General features: G+C 28.7%; 1 protein-coding gene across 1 annotated transcript in view; it reads right to left on the reverse strand.

The window, feature by feature from the left end:
* Window positions 1–11,417, reverse strand: part of LOC144564921 (18 kDa seed maturation protein-like) — a 73,055-nt gene that overhangs the window by 59,048 nt on the left and 2,590 nt on the right. The gene's annotated exons all lie outside the window — the stretch shown is intronic.

The following is an 11,417-nucleotide window of genomic DNA, read 5'->3' on the forward strand; positions in this document are numbered from 1 at the left end:
ATCATTCACTAATTACAGAGTACAGTGTCCTGTTAGTGTTAAAATATTTCAATAATCTCTTAACTATCAAAATATAAATTATAATATTTATTATTGAAGAATTTTATAAATGAAGAATGAATTTTATTACTTTTTTCTGATCTATACAAAACTCTGTACATGAGTATTTATCACCTAATTCTCTATTAGTCGCTGGCTATTTTCCTAAAATACATACTTGTAGATTCTTGCCTAATTACCGAAATAATAATAGATACTAAATATAACTTACCATTTATATAATTTATGCCAGCTGATTTCTTTCCTAAATGTGCCTATGATGATTTTCTGAGGCCAAACTTCTACATCTCAACAATTATAAAATGGGTAACCATATATTTAGTTTTTAATATTTTTATTGGTATATCGGATGGTCAAATTAATCTTAAAATTTATTCACTAAAATATAGTGCATTGGAGCACATCTAAGAAACTATTATAATTTATTATTATTATATTTGAGTAACTTCTGTAGAACAGTCTATATCCGCTACCTTGGACCATCCGATCAACAACAAATGAACTAGATCGACCCACTGTTGTTATTCAGAGAAGTTTTTCAACGAAAATTTGATCCGTTTATTTTCGGTCAAAATATTCCCTTTGAGATAATAATAAAAAATTAAGGGAATTGAAGTCTATGTGATGGCTACACTGTACACTCATTATCTCAGATCTCTGTCCAGTATAAAATAACAAGAGTGAGTCTATGGTACTATGCATATTACGATTTGGCACCGTACTACGGTTCTATATTCGAGTTTTCAAATTTTAACGGTCGATCCGAACCGTTCATCTTGTTCTCCATATTAATATGTGTTTGGAGACCAAATTTTACATTTTTTGAAATTTTTTTACTATTTTTTTAGATTTATTGAAAATCACTGTTTTTGGATGGTCCAGAATTTTCAGATCAAGTGATGTTCTAAATATCTAAAAAAATAGTAAAACAATTTCAAAAAAATGTAAAATTTGGTCTCCAAACACATATTAATATGGAGAACAAGATGAACGGTTCGGATCGACCGTTAGGATTTGAAAACTCGAATATAGAGCCGTAACACGGTAACAACCCGTGATATGCATAGTACCATAGACTCACTCAAATAACAATTAACAAAATTGCGAAGGAAAGCTTGAAACTGGTCCCATGTAACAATGGAATTTTGTTTTACGACGCACGAGGAGCATTTAATGTATAGGATTATAAGATATATATTCAAGGCTCAAGCCTAGAACTACGAGTCTGTAAGATGATAATGATAATGATAATAATAATTATTGATTCAAGTGGCTATTAAAATTAATTAAATCATGTTCTTTAGCTGGTCTGCGCGTAAAATTATAACCAGGATACTATGGGGAAACTTCCTGTTCCATAAAAAATAAGAGCCTTTATGTGGTTAATGCATCATAACAAAATTCTTATTAAAACATAACTCAGAATTAGAGGGTAGTCAGGGGATGTTACATGCGAGTTTTGTCAAATGGTGGTGTGGCTCTGATGATTCTACTTAACTGTCTTGCTATATTTTGTTCCTAGCCTTGATAGTTGATGTGGCTTAGCTTAGGATGTATACTTTGTTATTATGCTATTATTCTTTTGGTGCCTGGACTGAGTAATGTTGAAAACAATTTTCCCTTTACTTTTTCAGCAATTTTTCTTTTTCCTTTTTGTAAAACTCTTATGTTTCGTTCTCAATGAAACGGATCGACTATGGCCTTCTTAAAAAAATATATATATATATATATATTAAAACCAGGATCTTACCTTCAGATGTAACCATTTGATCTAATTAAGATGATTGATATATAGATTGGATTCACATCATCAATATCTAATTGTGGGCTTTAATTAATTACAGAGTGAAGTATCTGGCAGTCACTGTCAAGTTTTCAACAAAAAGAAAATAATAAATTTTTAGAGTGAAGTAAACGAAGCTACATGGTATATTGGTTTTACTTTTTAGAATAGGTTAGGTTGCTCGTCTTGTCACGGTTAAGAAAAACAAACGCTAGCTAGGTTACTGTGTAGTTAATTTGGTGGGCATTGACTTATATTTCATGTCCTAGCTTTAAAGAAAGAAGGAATTTTATATTTCTAGCGGAGGTGAGAATTTGTTGCTTTTCTTCAAGAAAAAGCTGTTTTTATTTCTTTTGCCATATTTTTTGGAGTTCTTTTCTCCTTTATTTGATCTGATCTTTTGGTGTACAAAGTCGCTCAATTTTAAATAGCTTAGCAAAACTCTATAGTTTAGGGTGTTAATAGTATAGAAAAATGTATAAAAATATGTTTTGAACAAACTTTAATATAAATTATATATGTCTCATATAATAGAAACTAAGTTTTTATTTTGCCCAAAAAGTCATCCTTGATTTTGACATGAATAGCAACTAAAATAAATCCATTCATTGATCTGCTTATTGTGGTTTTTCATCCTTTCTGCTCAGAGGAGGCGCTATTGAATAGTTTGCTCTAAATAGATGGATTGGTACACAATAATTTAATTAACAAATCAATTAATTTGCAAACAAGTAACACCTAAGTGAATATTTTACTCCTACCTGTAAATAAAACAAAACTGTCAATCTTGACATTTTCAGTTGGTAGGTGGTCTGTTAAAGGGGTCCATAATTGCTTTAAATTTTGGCAATCCTTTCTTATTTTAATTTTCCCTTTGTTTATAGCGAAAGCCTTCACTATTTAGTTTGCACCAACAAGGAAAAAAAAAATCATACATATATAATTTTTTCAACGGTGTTTCTAAGTTCTTTCGAGGGGACAGGAGGATTACTATTGAAGAGTAGAACTAGGTGTTTTTTTAAATTCTCTTGTAAACTCAATTTTAAAATTTATTGAATTGATTTCAAATAATGAATCCAAACCGTTAATATTCTTTTACTTTATGAGTAATGTGTCTACGTGTGAAAATTTTAAATTTTGAATTAATTTAGTATAGAGTCAAGCAGTCAAAATTAGAAAGTTTATAAATTAATTTTAATGCATTCATTTTTTAGACGTCTTTTGAACACTTGACTCTATACTAAATTAATTTAAAAGTTTAAAATTTTCATATGTAGACACATCACTCGTAATGTAAAATGATTTCAACGGTTTGGATTCATCGTTTGAAATCAATCCAATAGATTTTTTTAGAGTTAAGTTCACAAAAAAACTTGATGAAATTAGGAATTCTACTCTACTATCGAATATTAGAAAAAACATACAAAACGTAAAAAAAAAAAAAAAAAATGTAATTTTATAAAACAAATTGGAATATATATTAGACTAAAAGATAGTTTGGGAGACAAAATTTATCCAGACTTATTGCAAATAATAAAGGAGAAGGTATTAATTTTATTGATTGAATTGATTCATTTATTATAATAGTATTTTAGTGACAGGCAATGCTTAATTTTGACAGGGAAAGGTAGTTTTTCATTTATTAAAGAATAAGGTGCAATGTCTTATATTATTTAAGAATTGGGATAAATTTATCTTGAAGTTACTCTGATTAATTTATACATCTAATTTAAGAAAAGCACCGTAATTAGTTTGTTTGTTTACATTTAAGTGTGTATCCACTGCCACTGGTCATGTTCGATTGTCACATAATTATGCGGATTAGATTTTATGATTACGAAAACCCACAAATTTAATTTGTGTAATTCTGTACTCATGAATATGCACTATAATATTTATGGGTGTGTGCTGAAATAAATATTTAGTGAAAATAATTGTAGAAAATCTTATTTCTTTTCTAAAATACTTAATGTCAATACAATTATTCTTATTAATAATTATTAATATAATTAAATAAAACAAATTAAACAATAGCATAACAATACTTAGTAATTTTTATTTCATAACGAGTTTTTTGCTTGTAAACTATTATTAATTTTATTTCATAATGAGTTTTTTTGCTTGTAAACTTGTTATCCAATTAACAAAAAAAATATTAAAAAATAAATTCACAAACTGATTATCACTTATGCTTAATTTGCTTGAATTAAAATATGAATTGTATATTTTTTTTTATAATTTTTATACTTAAAATTATTGATGTTTATCAAACATGCTGAATTTCATTTTATAATATAACATCAAATAATATAAAATTAATTGCAATTAAAAAATATGTTAATTACGTTGTAACAAAATTCCGAAACTGACATTAAAGGAGTCAACACAAATATAGAAGCTTGATGCCGAATGTATTAGAGCATATGAATTTACAATGACACAACTCAAAATGATTGAATGTAATTTTATAATATCTCAAACAATAATTTTCTTTAATTGCTAATAGGGTCAAATTCTGACACTTCTTATAGATAACATAAAATGGGGATAAAGTGAAAAAAAAAAAATTAGAAGAGAGAATACCATTGCTTCTGTCATGGAAAAAATTAGACCCAACTTGATATTTTTTTTCCCCAATTAATTTATACTTAGAATGAGAAAAAAAATGTAAAAAAATAAAACTAATCCCATTTCTCATACAAAATATATACATCCGAACGGATCATGAAAATTTTATATATCCTAGATAGTCCGAGAATACATTAATTTTCATGAAATTTTCAACATCTGAACAGGACCTTAAATAAAATTTTGTTGTAAAATTACATTTAACAGCGAATATGTTGCGTTCTTTGAAAGTAATATTTATGATTTTATTCCTGATTATCGCTTAAAGTGGAATGCCAACGTGGAGGTCGAGGATAAGGTTACCTACAAAAGAAATATTCATTATAAGAGAGACCTCATAACAACTTCCATTGGATCTAGATGCCTAGCAACAAACAATTAATGTATTCGGGCCTTGTTTCAAAAGAAAAATAAAAAAAATTAGAAAAGACAATGCCTTTGTTTTATACCCTGGTGAAGCTTCCATCGAATTGGGCATTATTTAAAGCTTCCATTCGAGTTAAAAAGAAAATATTTACAAGTGTATATCTTTTATTTATAAAATCAAGGTTTATGAATTATGACCTGGAGCTGGAGATATATCCACCAAAACAGTAAAATCTGAAATTCCCATGGTAATAAATAGCGGTTGAGTAGCCAAAGTAATAATTCCTACTTCCTTGTCTCCTACTAAATGCATCCTTCGAGCACATAAAAATGCCATTTATTATATCTGTGATTCCGCGTGACTTGTGTTTTGGTTTCTTAAATTTTGTTCGCACCTTCCCGTTCCTCATTAATTCAGTATAAACGCCAAGCCTCGTGCTTTGTACATCGTAGCAGATTTATTTCTTGTTACATACCCATATCAGTGTTGTAAATAACTGTATGAGTTCGTCGGATTAATAGGGTTGGAAATAATAAAAATAATCGGCTCATTAATCAGAAAATTCATAATTATTTGATCACTGTCAACGACTAATCGGACTAAATAAATATTTTTTACAACACCTAATCCATACAAGAATTTCAGACAAATATGAACTGTTTAATATGTACCTTTTAATTTAAAATATTTATTTTAAAAGCCTGGCAGCAGCTGCCTTTAATTTATAATAAATAGCTCAAAATCAATATGTCTGAAATCTATAATAAAGTATGTCCCCACAATTAGAGGACATCACCTGTCTTTATTCACCTTAAATAATGCGACATCATTTGTCATGAAAAATCAAAACCCATCAGCGTTAAGTTCGCCTTATTTAATAATTTTCAGGAAATAATAAGTATCATATATTTCTTTTTCCTTTCACAGAGAACTCTCACTATTATTAAAAAGTTAACAGTCATAAACAAGTTCTCTGTGAAAGGAAAATAAAAAAACTGAAACTTTAATTTAGACATTGATTGATTGTAGATATTTTTGTTCTAATCAAACTTGATTTGACAATCTCAAAATAATATTGTGTAAATTTGATTTTTTTTGTTTGAAGTGTTATTTTAGATTAGTAAAATTGTGAAGAACTTCAAAGCTAAAATTGTAAAAATCCAAGACAAAAAAAGTTCAAGATTTCAAGATTGTGCAAATATGCTTCAGGTTAAGTTTTAAATACTTCTGAATGATTATTTGAGGCTATTACTCTTTAATTACTTATCAAATATAAATGTTAAAAGCTCACTTGTATAAAGATCAACTTTTACCTTTCTCAGAGCAATTTGCATTTTCCCCAAAATAATTGAATATACATCGTTTGATAACCGTAAAACGATTATTGACTATTATGTAAAGTTTTTGCTCCCCGTGATTTTTAGAAAAAATAAATCAATTTATAACAATTATTGATAGCGTAGCATTATGGACCACCACAAATTATTTTGCTCTCTGTATTCGTCGAAGAAAATTAAATATATAACGAGTACCACTTATCAACATAACTTTTTTGCTCTGCATAATTTTCAGAAGAAAAAAAATCAACTTGTAACAATTTTTTTATTGTGCAGCAGTTATGGTCCATGACAACTTACCGACATAACTACTGTGGATTGTACCTATCTAAAAAAATAGTAAAAAAATTCCTAAAAATATAAAATTTGGTCTCCAAACATATTTTAGTATGGAGGTTAGGTTGAGCGGTTCGGATCGACTGTTTGAACTTTTAAAATGATGAAGAGAGATGGAGACATTTGAACCCTCCTCTTAATAATAACAACAAATATAATATATAGCTAAATCTGACTATTACAACGGTTAGATATTTAGCAGCTATTAATTATATCATAATTGTTATAACTATTGGGTTCATTAAATAATCATTACCCACTTTCCTTGGGCCATATATTATACATTGTTTTATAACCGTTGTGTTGTTCTTTAACTGTTATTACTATGGAAGAATCCTCGCAAAAATTTCTCCTTTCAAAATATACTCGTTTTTTGTGCATTATTTTTAGGATCCCGATAACAATCTTCGCAGTCTCAATTCCGTAAAAAACTTCGCACAAACTGTTAAAAAAGTCATGAGGGGACTACTCAATCATTAATACTCTGCAGAAACTGTTAGTATTTAACTTGAAGCATCAAAATATTTATCTTGAATTTGCAAAGTATTAATACCTATGCAATGATCTCTATTTATAACTGAATAAATCAATCCATCAATTGTCCCCGCACAATTTTTTTTTTTTAATTGTCCCCACACAACTGGGGACCATTAAATAAACAATCTCCTGACCCAATGATAAATACTTCTCAAATATAATGATAAATATTTTATGTTACATGGATAAATATTTCATAGACATAACTGCAACTTTTAGTAAAACATCAATGATAAATATTTTATGCTATATGGATAAATATTTTTGAGACGTAACTGCAACTTTTAGTAAAACATCAATGATAAATACTTCTCAAGCATAATGATAAATATTTTATGTTACATGGATAAATACTTCTCAGACATAATTGCAACTTTCAGTAAAACATCAATAATAAATATTTCTAAGACATAATGATAAATATTTTATGTTACATGGATAAATATTTCACAGGCATAACTGCAGCTTTTAGTAAACATTAATGATAAATACTTCTCAAGCATAATGATAAATAATTTATGTTATATGAATAAATATTTTATGTTACATGCATAAATATTTTGGACGCAGATAACAATCCCCGCAGCCTCCACCCCGCATTTATCCCCACAGATACTGCCAAAAAAAACATGGGGGACCGCTCAATCATTAATGAGCGTTTAAAAAACTGCGGGTATTTAACTTGAAGCATCAAAGTATATACCTTGATTTTTTCAGGTATTAAACCCTCTGCAATGATCTCTATTTATGAAAGAATAAATCAATCCATTAATTGTTCCCGCACAAAATTTTCTTTTTTATTGAATCGTCCCCGCACAACTGGGGACCATTAAACATGGGGGGACCGCTCAATCATTAATGAGCGTCTAAAAAACTGCGGGTATTTAACTTGAAGCATCAAAGTATTTAACTTGAATTTGTCAGGTATTAAACCATATGCAATGATCTCTATTTATGAAAGAATAAATCAATCCATTAATTGTCCCCGCACAAAATTTCTTTTTTTTTTGAATCGTCCCCGCATAACTGGAGACCATTAAATAAACAATCCCCTCACCTAATGATAAATACTTTGAGACATAATGATAAATACTTTATGTTACATAGGTAAATAATTTACATTATATGGATAAATACTTTATGTTACATAGATAAATACTTCTCAGGCATACTTGCAACTTTCAGTAAAACATCAATGATAAATACTCTCAGACATAATGATAAATACTCTATGTTACATGAATAAATACTCTACGTTATAAGGGTAAATACTTCTCAGAAATAATGATAAATACTTTTTTTAACATCAATTAACATATAAGCATTTATTAACGGGGATTGTTATTAGATAACAGTATAATTAATGCGGAGATTGTTTTTAAAGGAATAATTAATACGGGAATTGTTATTAGAGGAAGGCATAATTAATGCGGAAATTGGTATTAAATGACAGTCTAATTTAATGCGGGGATAAAATGAAACTTTTAACGAAATTAGTGGGGGGATATATGGCAATTAAGGAAGAGAGAGAGTGAGGGGAAAATGGGAGGATGGGAGTGGGGGGTTTTATATAATTATTCAAATATTTTATGTTACATGGATAAATATTTTATGTTAGCGGGAATTGTTATTAAAGGAAAGTATAATTAATGCAGGGATTGTTATTTTAGGACAATATAATTAATGCGGGTATTGTTATTAGAGGACATCATAATTAATGTAGGGATTGTTATTAAATGATAGTCTAATTTAATGCGGGGATAAATGAAAATTATTAGTAGAATAAATGGGGGGATAAAGGTTGTTAAGGAAGTTAATATTGATAAGAGAGAGTGCGGGGAAAAAAGGAAGACGGGTGAGAGAATTAGTATAATTATTCTTGCTTTTAACATTCCAAACACTTTCGTAATCTTTCTAATCTTTCTGTTAATCGAGGATTCTAAAGCTCTTTGGAAAGTAAAAAAACATATCCCTTAATTTTTTGAGCTTTCCATAACCAAAGTTTACAAATTTAATCTCAAATATCATCATACATATAAGTATCGATGCTTGTTTATTATAGTTAAAGACATAATTATTGACAGTTATTACGTAGTTCTGGTCAAGTCGAAACATGTTTTGACAGTTGTTTTAATCTTCGAGACTTGTTTTTTTAATCCTTAAAAATGCAAGTTTGACTTTTCCTTAATTCACATGATCTGAGTATTACACTAATGTACACTTATTTATTACCTAAACGGACATTTATTTATTTTTTAAAATGATAAAAACAATCGGAGATTGTTTATGGAAAATGGTAAGAAGCCTTTTAGAAAAATTCAAAAAGTCATCATATTCATACGAGTGAGTCTATGGTACTATGCATATCACGGCTTGGCTCGTGCTACGGCTCAATATTTGAGTTTTCCAAATCCTAACTATCGATCCGAACCGCTCATCTTGTTCTCCATATTAATATGTGTTTGGAGACCAAATTTTATATTTTTTGAAATTTTTTTACTATTTTTTTAGATATTTAGAAAATTACTTGATCTGAAAATTCTGGACCATCCAAAAACAGTGATTTTCAATAAATCTAAAAAAATAGTACAAAAATTTCAAAAAATGTAAAATTTGGTCTCCAAATACATATTAATATGGAGAACAAGATGAACGGTTCGGATCAACCGTTAGAATTTTGAAAAGTCAAATATTGAGCCGTATTACGGGCCAAATCGTAATATGCATAGTACCATAGACTCACTCTATTCATACATAGGCGGAATTAGAAGATTTTGATATAAACTTAAAATGTAAAATATGTTGTAGTGAAATTTGAACTTAAGTCTTCAAAATAGAGATCTACTACTATACTAAAAGCAAACATTTAATATTTTATAAGAAAAACTGTACTATATATTAAAAAAAATTCAACCAATTTTTAATATGAAGGGGACGGATACAAACGGAGGCGGACCGGCGGAGGCTTGCACAATTATTGATCTCTAGTTTTTATTTTTTGTATTTGTGTATAAATTTTAAGAGTGAGTCTATGGTACTATGCATATCACGGGTTGTTACTGTGCTACGGCTCTATATTTGAGTTTTCAAATCCTAACGGTCGATCCGAACCGTTCATCTTGTTCTCCATATTAATATGTGTTTGGAGACCAAATTTTACATTTTTTGAAATTTGTTTACTATTTTTTTAGATATTTAGAAAATCACTTGATCTGAAAATTCTGGACCATCCAAAAACAGTGATTTTCAATAAATCTAAAAAAATAGTAAAAAAATTTCAAAAAATGTAAAATTTGGCCTCCAAACACATATTAATATGGAGAACAAGATGAACGGTTCGGATCGACCGTTAGAATTTGAAAACTCGAATATAGAGCAGTAACACGGTGCCAAATCGTAATATGCATAGTACCATAGACTCACTCTAAATTTTAATACATAATTTTATGTTAAAATAAGATATAGAATTGATAAAATTAGACGTAAATTTTTATGGCATGATGGTAATTCTACTAGAAGAAAATATTCTCTCGTTTCTTGGGATATTGTATGTTGGGATGTTGTATATAGGTGATGTGGATTGGGACTTATTAGATTACTGATAGTTGTTATTATGTGTTTGAACTATATGTTTTTGTGCAGGTGTATGTTGTTTTTGGTAATTTGTGGATATTCTGTAACAAACAATTTGGCTGAGTTTTAAGTACTTGTTTTAGGTATTTGAACTTAGTTTTTATGGTTTCTAATGAAATCGGTGGATCTTGAATTCACTACTAAAAAAAATTATGTATGATTTTCTATATAATTTATAGCAAAATGTCATGAATAATATAAAATTAATTCACATTCTCAGCATAAAAGTTTTATATAATCGATTCTTATTCACATTTGATCCTCATAAAAGTCTAGTTCCTTCTCTGAATACAAACATTATTAAGATGTAACCAAGCATTATATTATGCTTAAATTGAATCAATTGACCACATTTTTCTTACATGTCCAATTGCATCAGGATTATGGACTTGGATGGCGGATCACAACAAATTTAATTGTAGCATTACAACAATAAATGATCAATGCCTGTATATGACTTAAGATAAATTATTAGTGGAACTTATTAAGGGGAGTAAAACTATGGGGTAATTTGGCTTCAACATAAATAGATTATGTTTTAAAAATGGTACAAGTAATCTTTGATTTCATTTTGGTGCAAAAATATAGGCGATGAATCATATTTTAAGCTTAGTCTAATTTTACCATTTGATGTTAAAGGTTTAGCAAGTCAGTTGCCAGTAGGTACAACATCCTTGAAAAAAAAAAAAGAGGTGGCTCCAATGTTTGAGCCTGGACCCGTTATGATTGACAATAT

The sequence above is a fragment of the Carex rostrata genome, chromosome 14 (assembly GCF_964058835.1).
Source record: "Carex rostrata chromosome 14, lpCarRost1.2, whole genome shotgun sequence".
Taxonomy (NCBI): domain Eukaryota; kingdom Viridiplantae; phylum Streptophyta; class Magnoliopsida; order Poales; family Cyperaceae; genus Carex; species Carex rostrata.